Here is a 23673-nt window from a genome sequence, read left to right on the forward strand (position 1 = left end):
ACGACATTTGAAAGAACCGTCAATAGTCCCATAAAAAATACTCTGAAAATGCAGCTTTTTTTTTGGGGGGGGGGGGGGGGGGAGGGGGGTGATGCACTGTTTGGTGTCAGTCACAACACAGGCCGTTCTGGTATCTTGAGCACAGCACGGATACAAAATTATCTTCCTCCAGAGAGTACATCGGAGAAACAGGCGTTTGGAATGTGTTACTGAAAAACCTCTGTATACTTATTTAAAGTAAGTAGAACTGAAATAAGTCAGACAGGTTATGACTTCTTTTTTTTATTTTCCCTGCTACAATATGTTGACGTTTATAGAGCCACGTTGTCTGATGAGCGTTGCAAGGTTATCGTAGAATAGTTTGACTGAGAGCTACACACATTTCTTTACGGAAAAACGGTGTTATGAAATGCCCAGATGGAATAATGCAACTCAGATATGATATCAGCAATTATAGATTTAACAATTATAAACTAGAGTCAGCGGAGGACAGGAATGACAAGAGGAAACATTTTTTTTTAAATTTAATTAAGCTTTCATGCATAACTGTTTTTTTGTAAGTCTTCTAACCTCCTGGCTTTCTTCGTGGCTACTTATGTTGTATTTCCTACTCTTACCTTTCCTAGGTCTCTCCTCCCTACCCTTCTCAGACTCGCCTCTCAAGCGTTCATGCGGCTGTCCGAGGCCCCTGCAGGGGGCCACTGAAGAGGGCAGCCCTCTAGTACCATCTAGGCACCCCACACCCCTTTAGGGGCAGGGACTCAGGGAGGAGTCCCACAGCCTTGTCGCAGCACGCTAGGCGAGCGTCACTTCCTAGGTGCGAGGACAGGGGGAGGGGTATATAGGCCTCCCCCGCCATCTTGTCGTCCTATTTCGTGCGCCGGACATGCCGTGACTGCGTTCATGCTGGGTATTGAATGCAGTGGGGCCTCAGCTGGTGAGCAGCGTTTAAGGAACACAACAACCACAACCATATTCCCTTCTCTCGCTAGATAACATTTCTCCCGAGGGTTTTTATACAACACTCCTGGAGAAAGTCAGAATATTTCCCCACAGCTAGAGCTCTGGGGTTTTCTTCCCTGAAGCTGCACTTGTCAGGCAAAATCAACATTATATATGAATGATCGGTCAATAACCTGTAACAATGGAATTATTCCCAAATCTATGGTTAATATTAATGGAAATCATGTATGTATAATATGTGTGTAAGCCTTGAAATCCCCCTGCTCTGAAACAGATCTTTCTCGATGGTACTTCTTTTTATGGTCTCGGAAGGAAACCACAATTTGTTCACAAATAAAATCAATAGGAAAAACATCTGCCCAATGAGCTGGCTTATTACAGTAGGCTGCATGCAGGTCAGAGGGAGTAGTTGTGTATTCTCTGCACAGATGTTAATTTTTTTTATTGAAATCCATATATTACATAAATTAGCATTTTAATATTCATTCATCAATAATTATAACATCAGATTAACAGGACATATCATTTAAAATAAAACACCTAATCAGGAATTCAACAAGCTGACAGATAAAAAATTGCATTTTAGATCCCACTAGATTAGACTCAAATTGTCTTAAAACAAAGTCCATTGCCACATATTACTATCAATTTAATCAGATCTTTAGTTCTTACATACCTAAAATATGAACCATGTAAAGCCATATATAAAAAATATAACTTGATCCTATATAGTTTACTAAGATCGCAAAAGCTATTCTAAACAAAATATAGTGTTACTACTTTTTTCCCTAAAAATCATAAAAGTCAGGATACCACCAATGAAAACTCCAATACCAATTCTGCAGTTGAAGCATTACCATTAAAAAACTCAGCCCAAATCTTATCAAACTTCTTCAGCCCACCCGTTCGTAAGACATACGCTTGTTCACTTCTTTTAACCTGTGCCATTTTCCGGACCCATTCATATTTTGATGGTATTACATCCGATCGCCATTTTTGAAGTAGAAGTGATCTGGCGACAGCCATTCCGATATATAAGTTTAATCATTTTATCTGGTAGCCTGAGGTCTGGATCATAACCAAGCACTATCAACAGAGCTTGGACCCACTTATTAATATGCATTCTATTGCTAAATAATAAAAAATGTTGATCCAAAATTTCTGGATCAGAGGGCACTGTAATATTATATGCGTCGAATTGGCAGAAGGATGCTTGTGGCACCAAAAACACTGCCCCGTTTGGTTTGGATAGGCCTTAGCTATAAAGCTAGGAGTTCTATACAGTAGCCAAATACTGAAAATAACATCCTTTGCCAACTATCCCCTCTGACAGTGCTGAAATTTAATTTATTCATTGTAGACCAAACATTTGCAGTAATTTCCAACTCCTCATATTTTTCCCACTTAATTATAGTCTTAGCTTCTAGATCTTTCCCCTTGTTTGAGGCTAGACATTTTTCCATTCCCCAGGTTTCTTTAAAACCGTATCTTCTAATAAGTCATGAACTAAACTTTTCTGATTGATAATCTGGGCCAAGTCCAGATTACTGAAAACATTCCTAAAAGCATTATATGACTCCAGGAGAAGAAAATCACGGGGAATTAGTCGAGACATTTCGCTTATATTTAACCATCTATCGTTCTGCAGGAAATCCAAAAGTTTCCGGAACCCTGCCTTAGTCCAATTTGTAATGATTTTAGACAAATCTTTAATTCCTGCAGAGGCAATAAGACTCGCTATCGGAGTTGAACTATTAATTGCTAAAATAGAGTATCTTCTATAGAAAGCCAGACGTTTATGATAAAACCAATGTAAACACTTATAACGTACTAATTTAGGAAATCTACAAATTTATAGTGGGCAGTGGATCTGATTTTCTTTACAGATTAAATTCATAAAACAATTAACAAAAAAACCCAAATGCAATTCCTGCTTAAATCTGGACATATTGTGCAAAGTATGCATAGTAATATTCCTTCAAATTAGAGAGAGCTAACACGCCATCTGCCCGCTCCTCATATAAGTGCTCAGTGCGATTCGGGGGACCTTCTTGCCCCAAATAAATGATGTAAACATAGACTCTAATTTCATAAAAAAGGAATTACCTAAAACACATGGAATTGCTGAAAAGAGAAAGTTAAAAAGTGGAAGCACTGACATTTTAATCAAAGCCACCCTGCCTAGAATAGATAAAGGGAGAGAATACCATTGGGCAAACAGATCTTGAATTTTTCGTAATAATGGAACAAAATGTAAATCATATAATTCTGAAATCAATGGTGAGAAGTAAACCCCTAGATATCTCTTTGAATTTGTGTTAACTCATGAGATTATATTGAGGTGCAGATTCCTAGATGCCCAGCCGCCGCAAAGTAATATTTCAGTTTTTTTAAATTCATTTTATACCCTCCAAATGCCTCGTAACGTTTAAAAACCTGGAAGGCCTTTGCCTGTACTTCCTTCTCTGGCTTTATAATGAGCATGATGTAATCAGCATATAATTTTATTTTATCCAAATTTGGCAGCGGAGGACAAATATCCATGTTATTCCTAATAGCAATCGTGAGGGGCTCACTAAAAAAGGCAACAAGCACCGGGGATAACAGACATCCATGTCCGGTTCCCCTTTTGACTTTTACTTGGCCAGCCTTAAAAGCATTAATAATAATGTTGGCCTCGGCATCCCAACCAGCCCCGTAATTTTGGAGGGGATATCAAATTTGCCCAGGATACAGAATACAGATTACCAGATCAAATGCCTTTGCGGCGTCTAAAAAAAGCACTAATGCTGGTACCTTCTGGGTATCAAAATAGTCAAGTGCCTCCACTAAAAAATGTGTGTTCGTGGCAAGTTGCCTTCCAGCAATAAAACCATTTTGATCATGGTGAATTAATTATGTAGCAATTCCATTAAAATGATTAGCTAAAAGTTTGGTTATTATTTTGTAGTCAGAGTTCAAAAGTGTAATGGGGGGATATGAGTTGGGATCTTCACTATTTTTATCTTTTTTTAAAAAGCTGACTACACTTCCTTCTCTAAATGACAAAGGGATAGGCCCAACCTCTAAAATTTAATTCAGAACTAATCATGGATAGTCCCCAATTACGGTAAACAGACAAAATATCGATTTTTAAATATCGATATACAAAAATATCGAAGTTTAAATATCGATGGGACAAAATATCGAAGGTAAGTAATATCGACAGTCTTAATATCGATATTAGTATGATATCAGTAATATCGAAGTTTTAAATATCGATGTCAATAATATCGAAATAAATAACTTTGATGTTACTAATATCGATTTTTAAATAAATTTAGTGTATATTATATTGTATTTATTATGTTTTATTATTTATTTTTAATGTAATTTAATTAAATATTGTCTTTTACTACTGTAGCGGGTTGTGGGTTTATAGGGTAATAGGGTGGGAAGTAATTTAATTATGTTAAATTAATTATTAATTAGTAGGAATTATTAATTAATTAATTGAGAAATAATTTTTAATTAATTTTAATTAATTGATTAATTGATAAATATGTTCTGTAGCGGGTTATGGGTTTATAGGGGAATAGGGTGGGAAGTAATTTAATAATAATTAATTAATTAATATATGTTTGTACATATTTTAATTAATAATTAATTGGTAATTAATTTATATTAATTGGTTAATTAATTAATATAATTTTGTACATATTTATAATTATTAATTAGTTGGTAATTAATTAATATTATTTATTTAATTAAAGTAATCATAGTAATTTTTTTATATATAATTTTTTGTTACTCTTAATTAATTAATTGGGAAAAATAATATTAATTGTTAAATTGAATTAATTACAGCTAATGTGCTAATATATTTATTTTATTGTTATTGTTAATTAATAATTAATTGGTAATTAAATAATATTAATTAATTTTGGGTAAAGGAGTATTTTTAGGGTTCAGGGTCAGTTTTCAGTTTTTGGGTAAAGGGGTATTTTTAGGGTTCAGGGTCAGTTTTCAGTTTTTGGGTAAAGGGGTATTTTTAGGGTTCTGGGTCAGTTTTCAGTTTTTGGGTAAAGGGGTATTTTTAGGTTTCAGGGTCAGTTTTCAGTTCATGGGTAAAGGGGTATTTTTAGGGTTCAGGGTCAGTTTTCAGTTTTTGGGTAAAGGGGTATTTTTAGGGTTCAGGGTCAGTTTTCAGTTTTTGGGTAAAGGGGTATTTTTAGGGATAAGGGTCAGTTTTCAGTTCATGGGTAAAGGGGTATTTTTAGGGTTCAGGGTCAGTTTTCAGTTTTGGGGTAAAGGGGTATTTTTAGGGTTCAGGGTCAGTTTTCAGTTTTTGGGTAAAGGGGTATTTTTAGGGTTCAGGGTCAGTTTTGGGTTTTTGGGGTACAGGGATATTTTTAGGGTTCAGGGTCAGTTTTGGGTTTTTGGGGTACAGGCGTACAGGGTAAAAACAAAAAAATATTACATTAAATCAAATAAATAACATTAAAAAAAAATTACATTAAATTATTAAGTGTTTTATTTATTTTAAATGTATATGTATTAGTTTTAATTTTGTTTTAATATTTTTATTTAATATTTGTAAAATTATATGTATTTTAAAATTATTTTTACATTATTATTAATACATTTAAAAAAACGATATTTTTGATTCCGATATTTTTGTACTACGATATTATTTTTTCGATATTTTTGTACTTACCTTTATGAAGATAGGATTCCGATATTTTTGATGTCGATATTTTTGCTCCGATATTTTTGTATTTCGATATTCTGTCTGTCAATATTATGTCAGACATTCCCCAATTACACCTAAAACGTTTTAAAAAATTCGTCTGGCAGACCATCCGGGCTGCAAGGTTTACCATCTGGAAGATTATTAATGACCTCCCGTAACTCATCTTTTTTGTAAAAGGACTCACCATGTGCCCTTTATCCTCCTCCAATAGCCCAGGTAATTCATATTCCTGAACAAAATCTTCCAAAGACAATATATCAATTGGTAATTGATGGCCATGGATATTCCTATAATGTTGAACCATTATATCTCCTATTTCTACCGAATCCTCAGTACGAGAACCGGAGAAGTGGCATCTCAATGCCAATATTTGATTCCTTGCGGCCCGTTCCCTAGCCTGCCATGCCAAAAATCTCCCTGTGTAATTACTTTCTTCATAGATCTTTTGCCTATCCTGCTAGAAAAGAGTATCACTTTTAGCATAGTATATTTCAGTCAAGTTCGGCTTATCCTGATCCCACTGATGCCTATTTAAGGCCGAGGGATTAGAAAGAAATCTATCCAAAGAAGCTCGCACTTTTTGCTCTAGTATCCGATTTTCTTCCTTCCATTTCCTTGAATTCTCTGCATCTTTACCTATTACTAGGCCTCGAAAGAAAGCTTTGAACAAATCCCATACCACGTGGAATGGTGCGGAGCCATGGTTTCGCTCAAAGAACTCCGACATTTGTATTTTACTAGAAGGCAACCAGTTTTCCTCTAGAAAATATTGTCGGTTTAACGACCACCTTTTAATAAATGTACTGCTTTTACCCAATGCTAACTCTAAAACCACCAGTGCATGGTCTGGAAGTCCAGTTTGGAGACTTTTCTGCTGTAAAAAGACCAAATTCCTGGAAATAAGAAAAAAATCAATACGTGAAAAAGGGTGAAATCTCCCTGAGAAGCAGGTGTAAGCAATTTCCGTAGGAAATACAGTTCGCCAAGGGTCAGCAATATCAAGCATTGAACTCTAACTATGTACAGTTTTAAGAGTTTTTCGTTTTAACTGTTTTTTTGAGTTAAATGAGGAATCGATCTTAGGGCTCATTAGCAAATTAAAATCCACCCCACAGTCAAATCTCCCGAGGCTTGGATTAATGATTGAAAAAGTTCCTCATATGGGAAGGGATTGTCCTCTAATGGGGCATATATACTAGCAAACTTACTGCACATATATTCATGACAACTCCTTCTTCGGCCACTTACCTACCTGCAAATAAAATTAATTGATTTTGGCATTTCTCAACACACTTTTAATTCATTTTCTTGTTTTGCTCTATTTTTTTTACATTCACAATGGTGAATACTTGTATTCTTTTATTTTTTATATTTTCAGTTCTTCTATTTGTTGATCTTTTACTTTTTTGCCTTATCCTATTTTCCTTTCTCCATATGCTCTTCCTCCTCATTCTTGGCTACGTATATTATTATTTGTTCTCGTCTTTGTTCTACAACATTTTAGGCTGACATACAAAGCTATTCTCATATCTACATCTGAACTGCACACAAATTATGCAACCTCTCCTTGCATTCAGATTCAAAAAGCCAGTTTTGCAAGTGTGATATTTAACTTATGTAGCATTAATGTTGCTATCTTTGCTCTATGTCCATATTTATTATTGCCTCCAGCAAGAGCAGTTGTATGTGGTCAAGGGGTGATCAGTAAAATGTAATGGAACTGAATCTAACACCTACATTTGGGAGGATTCACAAACATTTACTATTCATTCAGAAGTGTTATTTGCAGTGCTAAACTTACACCTGCCTGAACCAGGTACACGTTGTGCAGAAAGTCTTGCAAATGTAAATAATATCCTACATTTTTTCAAAGCATGAAATTAGGTTAAACAGGCGTGCATCTAGAAAAGTAATTTGATTTGTACAGACTTATTTGAAACAAATAAAATTGCACAGAAATTTCCCTATGCATTAAAGAGCTTGTACCTTTTTGGAGAACGCATGCTGTATGAATTAAATTATTTTTTAATTCATTTTAATTGATTTTCTTTTCACACTTACATAGAGAGAAAAAGCAATGCTCATATTTCCAAACCGAAAATGTACTCTATCGTATGGGTCAAGATTTTTATTTGTATGTTGTAATACATAATTTACATGAATATATGATAATGTTAAGATTGTGGGGCTACTATATATGGAAGGCACATGTAAAAAAAGACATTTAGATTCTGCGGGTCTTGGAGCATAGAGGAACATTGACTAGATATAACATGTTAAACGTTTGCGGATTCAATAAAAAATCTTTGATAATTTTGGATTTATTTTATTTTTATTTATTTATTTTAGCGATTTCTACAGCGCCTGGTGACCCAGGGGTATCCCCGCGCTATGTAACTTGAACCTATTGAGAGGGGAGGTAGCCGAAGGGTGTTATTTGGGAAACAAATGGGTCTTGAGTTTTTTGCGGAACGCAAGGAAGTTGGATTCCAGTCTGAGGGCGCGGGGGAGTGCGTTCCAGCCTTTGGCCGCCTGGACGGAGAATTGACGGCCTCCTGTGCGGACTTTTTTGAATCTGGGAATGAGGACTAGATTCTCATTTTGAGATCGTAGCGATCTGGTGGCTATATAGGGTGTGATCATTTTGCCAAGGATCGCTGGGCCGGAACCGTTGTAAAGCTTGTGTGTGGTACACATAGCTTTAAAGTGCACCCTTTGGCGAACAGGGAGCCAATGCAGGGTTTTAAGGGCTGGCTTGGCGGATGTTCTGGAGGGGGTGTTGGTGATCATGCGTGCTGCCGCATTCTGTGTCCGCTGGAGTTTCGTAATGGTAGCCTCGGGGGCTCCCAAATAGACCAGATTGCTGTAGTCTAAACGGGACAGCACTAGGCCCTGGATGAGGAGCTTTCTGGACATAGGGGGGAGGAGGGGCAGGATTTTACGAGTCGTACGCATGAGCCCAAAACATGTGCCCGAGGTTTTGGTTGCCTGGGTCTTCATCGTAAGTTGTGGCTCTAGCCACACCCCGAGTGTCTTGATTTCAGATTTGGGGGGGGGAATTTCACCGAACACATCGGGCCATATCGTGGGAGGGATAGTTGTCCATTGCTTACCGAGTAACATTACCTCTGTCTTAGTCCCATTCAATTTCAATGATGATTTGTTCATCCAGTTGTGGATGTTTATGAGGCAGTTAGTCAGGTTTTCAGGATGGTCAGTCAGCTGGGACAGGGAGACGACTAGTTGGGTGTCATCGGCGTAACTCACCATTTTGATGTTAAATGGTGTTACCACGTCCTCGAGGGGGGCCATATAGACATTAAAAAGCGTGGGGCTTAGGGAAGAGCCCTGGGGGACGCCGCTAGTAAGTGGGAGGGTGGATGAGTGGTGGCTGTCATCCCAAACTTGAAAGGTGCGTCCTGTAAGATAGGATTCGATCCATTTGATAGCTGTCCCGGTAAGTCCTGCATTTGCCAGTCTGCTCAGGAGGACACAGTGGTTGACCGTATCGAAGGCTGCACTTAGATCCAGGAGGATCACTGCCACTGATCCTCCTGAATCTAGTAAGCCCCTTGCCTCTTCAATCGCCGCAAGCAGTGCGGTGTCCGTTCCGTGGCCTGGGCGAAATCCGGTTTGGGATTGTCTGAGCAGTTTGTTCGTTTCAAGGAACTGGGATAGTTGGATGTTTACTAATTTCTCGGTGACTTTACTAATGCCAGGGAGTAGGGATATTGGCCTATAGTTGGACAGGTCCGATGGATCCAGCTGGGGTTTTTTTAAGAGTGCTTTAACCACAGCACTCTTCCAGCTGTCGGGGACGGTTCCATGGGAAAACAAACAGTTGATAAGGTCCGTAATGGTAGGAACAATTACTGAGGCTACTGTCTTGAGGAACCTGATAGGGGCTGGGTCCAGAGGAGATCCACTTTTCATTTTTACTAGGGTTCGCTCAACCTCTGCGAGGGTGACAGGTCGGAAAGTCTTAAGCGAAGGGCGACAGATGCTTTCAGTCGGTTCGGGGGCAGTACTACTTCCGTGAGGCTGGGAAGGCTGGGGGGAGGGAGGGAGGCCAGGATACGGGTAATTTTCTCGTTGAAGAAGTTGGCTAACTCGTTACTTCTGTCAACTTTGGGTGTGTTGGAGGAGGAGGTGGTGGGGACCTTGGTCAGCTCTTTGAGGATCAAAAAAGATTCTCTGGCTGAATTGGATGCTTCTTGTATACGTGTGTTGTAGTAGGAAGCTTTGGCTGATTTGATAGCCTCTTTGTAAATTTTGACCGCCGACTGGTAGGCTTCTTTGTTGGCATGTTGCCAGGTCTTTCTCCAGAGACGTTCGGCCTTTTTGCAAGTTTTGCGAAGTGTTCTTAGCTCTGTAGAGTACCATGGTGCTGAGCCACGTTTGCCGTTTTTATTTTCCCTATTTCTGAGTGGAAGTATAAGGTCTAGGGAGACGGTAATCCAATCTCTGAATCTTCTGTCAGCTGTATTTGGGTCTTCGGCCTGAGCAGGGATGTTTTTTTCCAGGGTCTGAGCCCATTCGTCCGTGGAGAGTCTGGGCCAGGTCCTATCCTTGCTGAAGGTAGGGGGTGTATGGTTTTTCGTGGAGGTTCCAGGTAATTGAAAAGAGACCAGAAAGTGGTCTGTCCAGGGGAGAGGCAAGGCCTCCTTTGCTAATATTGAGGGCGAGTTGGTAAGTACAGGGTCTAAAAGGTGGCCCTTGGTGTGGGTGGCTCCGGAGTTTAGTAGACGGATGTCGAGAGCCGCTAGATCTTGAATCAGATCAAGGGCTACCGAGTTGGCCGGGTCTTCAAGGTGGATGTTCAGGTCTCCAACTATCATGTAGTTTGAGAAGGAGTGGGCTTGGGTTGTGACTAGGTCCAGAAGCGAACAGGTGAAGGGACCCGGAGTGCCGGGAGGGCGGTAAATGAGGAGTCCTGTAAGGGAGGTGGTTGGGTTGAGTGTGACGGAAAAATGCAGGCTTTCTGCGTCGGTAATCTGTGCATCGTAGGTTTTGAAGTGAAGGTGTTCTCGATGGATAATGGCTATCCCGCCTCCTCTACCTAGAGGACGGGGTAGGGATTGAATACAGTAGCCCTGTGGGGTTGCTAGGACCATGTCAGATTGTGAGTTAATACTTGTTTCTGTATTGTATTGCGTATAGAGGCTTTAATGGCCGTAACTCCATACAAAAATGTTTTAACTTCATATGTCCCAAAGAATATTTGGTTTTTAGACACGAGGGTCCTTTGGGGACCAGTGAAGCCAGTACTGAGGTCAAAGTTTAACTTATATAGATGCAAATAATAGATTTGAGAATCTTAGAGAGTCCCATGAGCCAGTGTTGTTAATAAGGAGCAGAACACATCTGTTCCTATGATTCTCACTAATATGTTTATTTCATTAAGACTCTAATCACAAAGGAAATGCTCAAGGGAAACAAATTCTTGGAAGATGGCAGGAGCTCAGACTATCACTGTACTCTGGAGTTTCAAAGTGCTGCTCGAGCACTGACTTACATCATCCGAGGACTAGAAGCTCCCAGTGACAAGGAACACAGATCTTACCAGTGCAAAATAATTCTTTTTTTAACACTGAAATTCACCAGTTATATGTAAGTGGCATCAGTATAACTTACACTACAGTAGATTTCAGACATCATCAATGATGTAATATGTGCAGTCATAAGCAGTTTAACATAGCAGTGGAAGTTTTACTGGTCACTTATGTATAACTAGTGAATTTCAGTGTTTTTTGTTTTAATATAGTAGTTTTGGTATTAATAGACCTACCTATAACTCCATTTTAACCTTTGGATTTTTTGTGGATATCTAAGTGTTTTTTTTAAACATAAGTTAAAATCTGACTATCGTACGTACATCTAACTCTCTTTTAACCTTTAGCATTTTCAGTGAATTTATAACATTTTTTAACACAAAGTAATATCTTATTGGGATACGTCTGCAGCCAACCCCCTGCGTGCACTTGTCTTCGGTTGTGCACAGTTGTGGGTTGGCCACAGGTCCTCAGCGCGGATCACTGACTAAATATCGAGGGACAAAATATAGACTACCCAAAATATAGATTCCAAAATATCGACAGACAAAATATCGAATTCCTATCTACAAACATGTAAGTACCAAAATATCGACCCCAAAATATCGTTTTTATATATATACATTGTAAAAATATCGAATTTCTTAAACTTAATGTAAAATTAAAAAAATATTTGCTAAAATATACTTAGAAATACTTAAATTACCTTAAAATTATTAAATAACTAATTTAACTTATAAAAAAAAAATATACAATCGTATCTGTTAAAACATATCTAAATATTAACATAATATTAATGAAAAAATAAACAATATTATTACCGTAGGATAGCAGAGGTGTAAAAATTACTATTCCCACTCCTGGAAGTGCAACAGTAGGGAAAGCGTTGGATAGCGTAGGGGTAAAAATTTCTATTCCCACTCCAGAGAGTGCAACAGTAGGGAAAGTGTTGGATAGTGAAGGGGTAAAAATGACTATTCCCACTCCAGAGAGTGCAACAGTAGGGAAAGCGTTGGATAGCGTAGGGGTAAAAATTACTATTCCCACTCCAAAGAGTGCAACATAGGGAAAGCGTTGGATAGCGTAGGAGTAAAAATTACTATTCCCACTCCAGAGAGTGCAACAGTAGGGAAAGCGTTGGATAGCGTAGGAGTAAAAATTACTATTCCCACTCCAGAGAGTGCAACAGTAGGGAAAGCGTTGGATAGCGTAGGGGTAAAAATTATTATTCCCACTGCAGAGAGTGCAACAGTAGGGAAAGCGTTGGATAGCGCATGGGTAAAAATTACTATTTCCACTCCAGAGAGTGCAACAGTAGGGAAAGCGTTGGATAGAGTAGGGGTAAAAATTACTATTCCCACTCCAGAGAGTGCAACAGTAGGGAAAGCTTTGGATAGCGCAGGGGTAAAAATTACTATTCCCACTCCAGAGAGTGCAACAGTAGGGAAAACGTTGGATAGCGTAGGGGTAAAAATTACTATTCCCACTCTAGAGAGTGCAACAGTAGGGAAAGTGTTGGATAGCGTAGGGGTAAAAATTACTATTCTCACTCCAGAGAGTGCAACAGTAGGGAAAGCGTTGAATAGCGCAGGGGTAAAAATTACTATTCCCACTCCAGAGAGTGCAACAGTAGGGAAAACATTGGATAGCGTAGAGGTAAAAATTACTATTCCCACTCCAGAGAGTGCAACAGTAGGGAAAGCATTGGATAGCGTAGGGGGTAAAAATTACTATTCCCACTCCAGGGAGTGCAACAGTAGGGAAAGCGTTGGATAGCGTAGGGGTAAAAATTACTATTACCACTCCAGAGAGTGCAACAGTAGGGAAAGCATTGGATAGCGCAGGGGTAAAAAGTACTATTCCCACTCCAGAGAGTGCAACAGTAGGGAAAACGTTGGATAGCGTAGGGGTAAAAATGAATATTCCCACTCCAGAGAGTGCAACAGTAGGGAAAGCGTTGGATAGCGTAGGCGTAAAAATTACTATTCCCACTCCAGAGAGTGCATCAGTAGGGAAAGCGTTGGATAGCGTAGGGGTAAAATTTACTATTCCCACTCCAGAGAGTGCAACAGTAGGGAAAGCGTTGGATAGCGTATGGGGTAAAAATTACTATTCCCACTCCAGAGAGTGCAACAGTAGGGAAAGCGTTGGATAGCGTAGGGGTAAAAATTACTATTCCTACTCCAGAGAGTGCAACAGTAGGGAAAGCGTTGGATAGCATAGGGGTAAATTTTACTATTCCCACTCTAGTGAAAATAAATGAATATAATTCACATAATTATCAATTAATCAATTAATAAAAATTAATTATCAATTAAGAATTAATTAATTATCAATTAAAAAGTAATTAACAATGTGTTTTAAATAAATACCAATAAATTAATTAACATATTTAATTAATTATAATTAAATTCCTTCCCACCCTATTCCCCTATAAACCTACAACCTGCTACAGAAAATAAATTAATTGTATTCACAAAATGATCAATTAATCAATTAATAAAAAATAATCATTTAAGAATTAATTAATTACCAATTAAAAATTAATTAACAATTTAATCAAAATAAATACTAATTAATTAATTAACGTATTTAATTAATTATAATTAAATTACTTCCCACCCTATTCCCCTATAAACCCACAACCCGCTACAGAATTAAATTACACAATAATTAAATAACATAAAATTAATTACTTAAAACAAATTACAAAAATATATACACGTTTCACACATATACTAACATAAAAAAAACTTTAAAAAATTCGATATTATTAAAAATTCGATATTTTTCATAAACTATATTATGTACTTCGATATTTTGACTGTCTATATTTTTAAAATTGATATTACATTACTTACCTTCAAAACAATATTTTTTATGTCTATATTCTGTCCATTCGATATTTTGTCCATTCTATATTTTGGACTCGATATTTTTGTTTGTCTATATTTTGGAATCGATATTTAGCCCATTTACCCCTCAGCGCAACTCGCCACAGGCAGCCAAGCCCTTATTAGTGGACATCCACTGACTGAAAGCCACCCAACATTCTTCCTTTTTTAAAATTGTTTACCTACTCTCACGGGAGCCGTAGGCTGCGCTGGCTCCTGTTGGACTCTTGCTGGAGTACACGGTAGCCATGCTGGTTCCCACAAAACTCCTGTGGGATAGCGCTACGCCCCTTCCAAAAAAAAAGAGAAATTCAACGCCATGGGTAGTCTTTCTGGGACCCCAGCCACAAGATCCAGCGGTACTCCAAACTGCCTTCCAATCTTTTTTTTATTTTTTATTTGCAAGACACAAGGACACTTGTTCCATAGCTTGGGACAAATGTGAAGAAGGCCTGCCACTGTACATTCTTTAGAGTGTCTTGAATTTGAAATCTGGTGAGCGAGGCAATACAGGAGATACTGAAAGTTATGGAGCCTGCCTGTCATGCAATCCCACTTGTTTGTGTATATGGTTGCCCAGTACATAGCGGTAATACCCTTGTGTGTACTAGTTGTATAGACTGTGTAGTAGAAGAAAACAGGTAAAGGAGTTAATGGATGAAATCCAGTTCCTGCTTTCCAAATATTTTTTTCTGTAAGTATTTCAGCTTCCTAATTATTCTATATTCTATGTATTATGTCTTTAAGTGTTTTTATTTCATGCTTTTTTACAGTTTAAATTATCGTTTTCTTTTAAGGCAATTGCCGAAATAAAGCTTATTATATATATGTAAATGGTCTTCTGGGATGGACCACCTCCTTCCTTTCTGGCAGAACCCAGAGCGTTCGCCTCCCACCCTTCCGATCCAAAGCCACCGACATAATCTGCGGCATCCCCCAGGGCTCATCCCTCAGCCCAACGCTGTTCAACGTCTACATGGCCCACCTCGCACAAGTGGCCCACCATCACGACCTCAACATCATCTCCTACGTTGACGACACCCAGCTCATCCTCTCCCTCACCAAGGACCCACACGCCGCCAAAATCAACCTCCACGAGGAAATTAAGGCCGTCGCCGATTGGATGAGGAGCAGCCGTCAGAAGCTGAACTCGGACAAGACGGAGGTCCTCATCCTCGGACCCACCCCCTCAGCCTGGGACGACTCCTGGTGGCGACCACACTGGGAACATATTTTTACAAACAAGGGGGACCCAAATAAGTACCTAAGGACCTTGGGCAATCACTTATTACAAAAAACAGAGGTCCGTAGGATTAAGTTATCAAGAGGACAAATGCAAATATAGACTCCAATCAGCTCTATATTTTGTTTTTCAGTACCCAGCCGGGCCTGATGTTTTATTCAAGAATATAAGCAAATTTAAAAGACCATCAGAGAGGTCTAATGCAAACATTGATAGGGTACAAGCCTGTACCTATCCAAAAGTACACTCAAAGAGGATTGAGAGAAAATAGACAAGAAAACAAGGAAAAGGGGGTAAAGAATATCAGGCAAAAAGAACATGGGAGCCAATTGTCCCTTGCATCAGTGGCAAATTTGCATGGCAAGTTCAGACAACAAATTCATGTAACAATTTCAACAAAATGGTAAGGTTACAGAATTTGACAAAGTGTCGACGACGTTTCAATCCCTGGCTCCTAATGAACTGGGATCATCATCAGGACATAAACAATGTTTTGCCTGTATGTGCTTTTTCTCTGCAGACGAGCCTCCAAAATCTCCTAAGATATCGGAGAGACTGTGGGGTGGAGGTTGGTGCCTCACTGGGAACAGCACCAACACCCACCGACCATGCACGCAATCTAGGATTCATCCTCGACTCCTCCCTCTCCATGTCTAAGCAGGTCAACGCCGTCTCCTCCTCCTGCTACAAAACCCTCCGCATGCTCCGCAGGATCTACAAGTGGATCCCGACCGAAACAAGAAGAACGGTGACACAGGGCCTCGTCAGCATCAGACTGGACTACGGCAACGCACTCTACGCAGGAATCCCAGCCAAACATCTATGACGACTACAACGCATCCAAAACGCCTCTGCCCGACTGATCGTCAACGTCCCCCGCCGCAGCCACATCCCCCACCTGAGAGACCTACACTGCCTCCCCGTTAACAAGAGCATCACCTTCAAGCTCCTCACCCACGCACACAAAGCACTCCACAACACCGGACCAGCCTACCTGAACAGCAGACTCAGCTTCCACACCCCCACCCTCCAGCTCCGCTCCACCAGCCTCGCCCTCGCCGCTGTCCCCCGCATCCAACGAACGACCTCCGATGGCAGATCCTTCTCCTACCTCGCAGCCAACAACTGGAACACCCTCCCTACCCACATACGGAAGACCCAAGACCTACTAGCCTTCAGAAGACTCCTCAAGACCTGGCTGTTTGAGCAGTAGCAGCACCTCCCTCCCCTCAGCGCCTTGGGACCCTCACGGGTAAGTAGCGTGCTTTACAAGTACTCTGATTGATTGATTGATTGATTGATTGATTGAGATGATATGCAAGTTGAACACACAAGTTAGATATACATCTTTTGGAGAGATTTGTGTGTAACCTAAAGGTCAAAGGTTACAAGTCACAGGTGGCATTTTGATTCTGAGGTCAATAAAATGAGCCCCTTGGAGCTGGATAATAATTAATATATCGTGAAAGAGCATAGAGACCAAATAGCAGAGTTTGCTATACAGGAAGAGTAGTTATAATTATTATAAAGATGGCAGTGGCGGATGGAAGGCTATGGGTCTGTTTTAGGGCAGTGGTTGATGTGACAACACTTTTCCTGGTAGAGCAGACTGGCATCCGCTTTTAGGGGCTAGAGAGGCTGGCCAGCAGAGTTTTACCCCTGTCTAAGTCAGAATGTACCAGCGCTTGACCATTGGCTTGAAAAATGTCGGGAAGACAGTGCTTGGTTCTTTGGAGTAGGTAACTCGGGCACCGGGCAATACGAGAATATTTTGAGGCGCAGTCTTTGAAAGATGGGTTTATGTCCTCGTAGAAACCAAGGGACTTGGCGTAGCACAATAGAGATGGAGACCTTTCTCGAAGGTTCATCTCTGCAGGGAATATCTTTTAGAGATTAATTCAAACGTCCTTCTTCTAGGATGGAATGGTGGAGAGAGGCGTTCTCACAAAATGGATGTCATTGGCCAATGACACTCCAAGGTACAGTTCAACGTCACTGTAGTATAGGCGAACAAAAAACGTGGAGGGAGCTGGATGGGGATACCACATTTAATATAGGATGGGAATATTGTTTATACTCCGTGTCGTGTGAAGCGCTCTATAAATGGAATTTCAATGTCAGCTGTGAAGCAGCTGGGTAACCAATAAATCATAAGAGGTTCATAAATGCACTAGACTCTCATGATCCATCAGACCTTTTTCCCCTTGTATAGACCAGCTAAGTGGTTTAAGCAACCCCAGAAGAGATACGTGGATAACTACAAGAACATAGCATCAAATCACAGGAGGACCGACTCGGCTTTCATCCTTCTGATGTTGATAATTAATTTATCATTGACTTGTATACTGATTGAATCAATGAGTTGGATACTAATAACAATTCAGGCACTAAAGGAAAGTTTGGCTTGATTAATGCACTACAGTGTGTACTTATTATTCCTTTTATCTGACGATAATTTAGGGATAATCAGACTGTGTTACGTGGGTGTATACTTTTTTAGACAAACAGACAATATAATTAAGCTGTTATGCATTACAAAACACACAGTAAACCCAAGTATTCTGATCAATTTCAGTCCAGTTACATTATTTTCATCCCATCTAAAATTACTTGTTTCATTAATCCTTTGTGGTTGTATCAGTATTGCAGTTGTGGTAAAACACTGCCTCCCCGTGGCTAACTTTGTATTCAATTAAAAGATGACCATGAAAAGGCAAGACGAAGGAATTAAAATCGCGGCTATCAGACACGGTCTAGAAGTTCTCTGCTATCTGAAACTGAACAATCTCTTTTATAGATTAAGTGAGTAAATATCAGAATGTGAGTCATATGATGCGGATTCTGCTTTAAAAGTGGATAGTCTCAGCGGTCCTGGAACAATTTTTGGAGTGGGGGTTATGCTGCATATATCCCCAGCAGTACACCGATTTACGATAGCGGGGATGATTCCCTTTGAGGATTTCTGGAAGGCGTAAATAAAAACATTTCAGTGGGAAACCTACAGCCTTATTCATCAAGGCCAAATCGGCTCGCAAAGGGCCAGATTCTGAGAATCTGGCCCTTTGCGAGTGCGATTTTTGCATTTGGGATTCATCATCCCAAATGCAAAAATCGCTGATTGCGATCTCGCAATTTTGCGAGGAATTACATTTAAGGAATCTCTATTTGAGATTCCTTAAATGTAATTCATCATCCACATTTCTTTTGCGAATTCGCAATTTCTGGCCGCAATTTACCGCGAGGTCAAACCTCGCGGTAAAATTGCGAAAACTCAGAAAAATGCATTTAAATGCATTTTTCTGAGTTGCATGTTACACACACACATGTCCTTTGGACATGTGTGTGTGCAACACCTGTGTCAAATGCCATTTGAGGGGTGCTACAGGGTGTCCTTTGGACACCCCTGGCACCCTTCAAATCGCAATCTTATTTGCGATTAGCAAATTGCTAATCGCAAATAAGGAATACTCCCCATTCATTCCTATGGGCCTTTTGGCCCAAAGGAATGAATGGGGAGTTTTTCCTTATTTGCGATTAGCAATTTGCTAATCGCAAATAAGGAATCAGTAGGAATAGCAAAAAATTTTGCTAATCCTACATGAATCCCGTTTTGCGAGTCCTTAATATCGATTCGCTATGATTCGCTATTAGGGCCTCGCAAAACGGGAGATTGATGAATCAGGCTGCTAGTTTTTTGCCTGAAAATGTTCTGAATTGTTCCAAGCAATTGTTGGTTTTGCAGTTGTGGTTAATTTTAAATGGAAAAAGGGCACAATGAAAATGGAGAACTAATACATCTACGCAATTTTAGTCTTCTATAAAGTCTCTTGGTTTATTTTGAACCTACTAAAATCTTATTTTCACAGTCTCACTTCACAATTATGAATCATATGCTTAGTGTGCTTCCGGGATAATCGAAAATACCTGCACATTTTTGTTTTGGAACAGAATTTATTTACCTCTGTGTTACAAAAATCTGTTGTTCTCTAGCCTCCTCCCATACATGCCTGCACCCAGCACAGTTTCATTAGTTTCAAGGACAGTTTGCAGTCATAGGGGCCGATTCGGAGGAGCCCTTCCGACCGAATCGGTCAGTGCCGGCCGGATTCCATTCCGACCGAGCCATTCCGATGTCTGTCCAGCACGAAAAGGCAGTCGGAAACTGTCTTTGGGGGCCCCCAGCAGGGCCCCCATGGGTGGAAGGCTGCTGAATGGCAGCCTGGGGGCACCTATGGTGCCCCCCTGTGGAACCCTGCACCCGGTGACAGGCACCTTGGTGTGCCGGCCACAGGGTGCAGGGATGAACTGCACCCCTGCTTTTCTCAATGCAGGCATGCATTCCTCTCGTGTGAAGTATACGAATGCGACCGAACATGTATTAGCAGGGCCGTAACCCACGACAGCAGGTCGGTGGGTTACTGCTCCTGACTGATGTCGGACGGACCGGAGTCCGTCCGACATCGGAAATCGGCCCCATAGAAAGAAAAATTAAAAAGTAGGGATTCATGTTAAAATATTTAACAGTAGTTTGTCAGAAGACTTTCCTGATATTTTAAGTTGTCTTTGAAAACACAGAAAATGCTGCAGAAGAAAAACATTTCATTTGTCTTTTTAATGTATTTTTCTTCATGTGAAGTCCTTCAAGGTTAATTGGGGTGTGCTAGCACCTCCCACGTCCCTAGTTCCAATGCTACTAAATAGTCCTGTGATATAAGTGAGTACACACCTGTGGGTTGTGAGAAATTTGCCTAAGTCTTTTTTCCACCCTTTCCCCTTTCTAATAGCACAGAGCACCAATGGAGACCATCTATCTAATACTCTTTTACCAGCTCTTAAATCTGACTGCAGCTTTTGTTGCACAAACTCGTGCTTCTTGTAACGTCAACATTTATGCATATCAACCTGAGATGCTTCCCGAAGCGTTCATCAAGCATAAACACAGGAGCCAATCATTGAGTGGATCATCCTAAAGATCTTTCTAATCAACATCCATGCTCCATTTCTACCCACCTCATCCAATCAGACACTGAATTACCTCAGCATGCCTGCCCATTGGCTGGAAGTCTATTGATCCTGTTGGAGAAAACATTCTCGCCACAAACGGTATACTCTGTCCACCTGGAAACTTGATGTATGGTCCAAATTTAAAATGCAAAAGCCCCCTGAGTCTGTCTGGTGTTGTCCAAGCACCTATGACTTAACAACCCAGTGAAAACAGAATTCCTCCTTGTATCTCTGAAGAAATCCAACCGAACTGTACAAGAATGCTTACAACCACTCTCTTCTGTGCTGTGCCAACCCACCATTGTTCGAAATGCCAAGTCTCTTGCCTCCATCTTCCACAGTTGGCTCAACTTCCGGAGTCAAATCACAGCTATGGCCTAGAGCGCACTGTCCCAACCAAGGCGGCTCTGGATCCGAAGCTCACACTTAAAGCCACTCAGAGCCATTCTAAATGTTTTAGCCAGTTGTGTTACTGGACACAAGAAATTTGACCACATCATTCCCATCTAGTTATCCATCCAATGGCTTTCTATTAAGGCGAGAGCTCAATTTAAAACTCTTGACATCACACAAAAGACTCTGCAACTCCTTTCTTACGACCCTCTATATGACCCCTCATCATACTACATTTAAAATGGAAATAAAGACTCTTCTCTTTGAAAGACTCTTGGCTGTGCAGTAACTCAAATCTATTCTTCCGATTATTGTTGAAAACAGTACACTTGTAAAGTGCTCTGATACCCCCTGAGCCATACCCACGATATATAAAATCCAAAATAAAAAAATCCATAGAAATGTTGTCCTTTCATACAAACATGCATGCATAGATTTACCAAGTTTATAATCAATGAACAGGGTAGCTTTTCTTATAATTGGAAGCAGGGAACATGATTTTCCCTTTGAAAAAATTAACCATAAGCCCCAATACCAACAATTCTGTGGTCAGTAGTCCACGCCACTGGGTTGTTACCTGTTATCAGCATATGCTGGCTTTCTCGCAAGCGTCTGTAAAAGAAATTTTAAAAGTCCACTCATTCCACCTTGAATCTATTGCACTAAAAATGATTATTGGTATTTCTAGTTAATGTTCTGAAACAACACTACACAGCAAAATACCCATCCTTGTAATATTGCTCCAGGAAGTTTGGTTTGCTTTTGATGCAGTTCAGGCACTTATCAATAGGTATGTTTCCCTTCTGCTTGGATCTGTTATGTAACCTAGGCCTATAGTGCACTAATTTAGAGTGATATTTTCACCGAAGTAGATGCTTGCTATTTAAGTAAGCAGCAAACAAAGCTAACAATATTTTCTGAACTCTTTTTTCAGTAGAAAGAGTGGTCCTTCCTACACCATAACTAAGTTGAAATATACACCACACTAAAATGCAGCAACTGTGTGAGCACCAGGGGGCAAGCGAAGAAAGACAGTTTAAAATGTTGCAGCAATCAATCAATCAATCAATCAATCAATCAATCAATCAATCAATCAATCAAAGCATTTGTATAACGCACTACTCACCCGGAGGGTCTCAAGGCGCTAGGGGAGGGGGGTCCGCTACTGCTCGAACAGCCAGGTCTTGAGCTGCTTCCTGAAGGCGAGGTGGTCCTGGGTCAGGCAGAGGTGGGTCGGGAGGGAGTTCCAAGTCTTGGCGGCGAGGTAGGAGAAGAACCTTCCCCCTGTGGTAGCTCTTCGGATGCGGGGGGCGGCGGCGAGGGCGTGGCCGGTCGATCGAAGCTGGCGTTTGGGAGCGTAGAAGTTGAGGCGGCTGTTGAGGTATCCTGGGCCTTGGTTGTGCAGGGCTTTGTGTGCGTGGGTGAGGAGACGGAAGGTGATTCTCTTGTTGACCGGGACCCAGTGCAGGTCTCTCAGGTGTCCGGAGATGTGGTTGCGCCGGGGGATGTCCAGGATGAGTCGTGCTGAGGCGTTCTGGATCCGCTGGAGTCTCTTCTGGAGTTTGGCGGTGGTTCCGGCGTAGAGGGAGTTGCCGTAGTCCAGTCGGCTGGTGACGAGGGCCTGGGTGACCGTCTTCCTGGTCTCGGTGGGGATCCACCTGAAGATCTTGCGTAGCATGCGTAGGACTTTGAAGCACGACGAGGAGACGGCGTTGACTTGTCTGGTCATGGAGAGGGAGGGGTCCAGGATGAAGCCCAGGTTGCGTGCGTGGTCTGTTGGTTTGGGTGCGCTGCCTAGGGCGGGGGGCCACCAGGAGTCGTCCCAGGTGGAGGGTGAGGATCCCAGAATGAGGACTTCCGTCTTGTCCGAGTTCAGTTTCAGGCGGCTGTTCTTCATCCATTCGGCTACCTCTTTCATCCCTTCGTGTAGGTTGGCTCTGGCGGTGGCGGGGTCGTTGGTGAGGGAGAGGATCAGCTGGGTGTCGTCGGCGTAGGAGATGATGTTGAGGTTGTGCTGGCGTGCGATGGCTGCGAGGGGGCTCATGTAGACGTTGAAGAGGGTTGGGCTGAGCGAGGAGCCTTAAGGAACGCCGCAGATGACTTCGGTGGCTTCTGATCTGAACGGGGGGAGGCGGACTCTCTGTGTCCTTCCGGCGAGGAAGGAGGAGATCCACTCCAGTGCCTTCTCCTGGATTCCAACGTTGCTGAGGCGCTGTACTAGGGTATGGTGGCAGACAGTGTCGAAGGCCGCGGAGAGGTCTAGGAGGATGAGGGCCGCTGTTTCTCCGTTGTCGAGCAGGGCTCGGATGTCAATGGTTGCTGCGATCAGGGAGGTCTCGGTGCTGTGGTTGGCCCGGAAGCCAGACTGCGAGAGGTCGAGGGATCCGTTTGTCTCGAGGAAGGCGGCCAGCTGCTTGTTGACGGTCTTCTCGATGACTTTTGCGGGAAACGGGAGCAGCGTGATGGGTCGGTAGTTCTTGAGGTCGGTGGGGTCGGCTGAAGGCTTCTTTAGTAGGGCGCTGAGTTCGGCGTGCTTCCAGCTCTCCGGGAAGGTAGCGGTGTTGAAGGAGGTGTTGATGATGTCCCGCAGGTGGGGTGCGATGACAGCGTCGGCCTTGTTGAAGACGTGGTGAGGGCAAGGGTCGGTCGGAGACCTGGAGTGGATGGAGTTCATCGTGCGGATAGTGTCTTCGGTGCTGATCGGGGTCCAGGCACGAAGGGTGGTGGTGGGGGGCGGTGGTTCGGTCGTGGCGAGCGTCGGTTGAGTGCTGAAGCTGTTGTGCATGTCCGCGATCTTGTTGTGGAAGTAGGAGGCGAGGGAGTTGCAGAGGTCTTGCGAAGGGGTGATGTCGTTGTTTCCGGCGTTGGGGTTGGAGAGCTTTTTAACGATGT

At 41.5% G+C, this 23673-nt stretch overlaps 1 protein-coding gene across 1 annotated transcript in view; it reads right to left on the reverse strand.

The window, feature by feature from the left end:
- Positions 1–23673, reverse strand: part of LOC147711447 (calmodulin-binding transcription activator 1-like) — a 1194547-nt gene that overhangs the window by 51471 nt on the left and 1119403 nt on the right. The window lies entirely within an intron of this gene.

The sequence above is a fragment of the Lissotriton vulgaris genome, chromosome 5, assembly GCF_964263255.1.
Source record: "Lissotriton vulgaris chromosome 5, aLisVul1.2, whole genome shotgun sequence".
NCBI lineage: Eukaryota > Metazoa > Chordata > Amphibia > Caudata > Salamandridae > Lissotriton > Lissotriton vulgaris.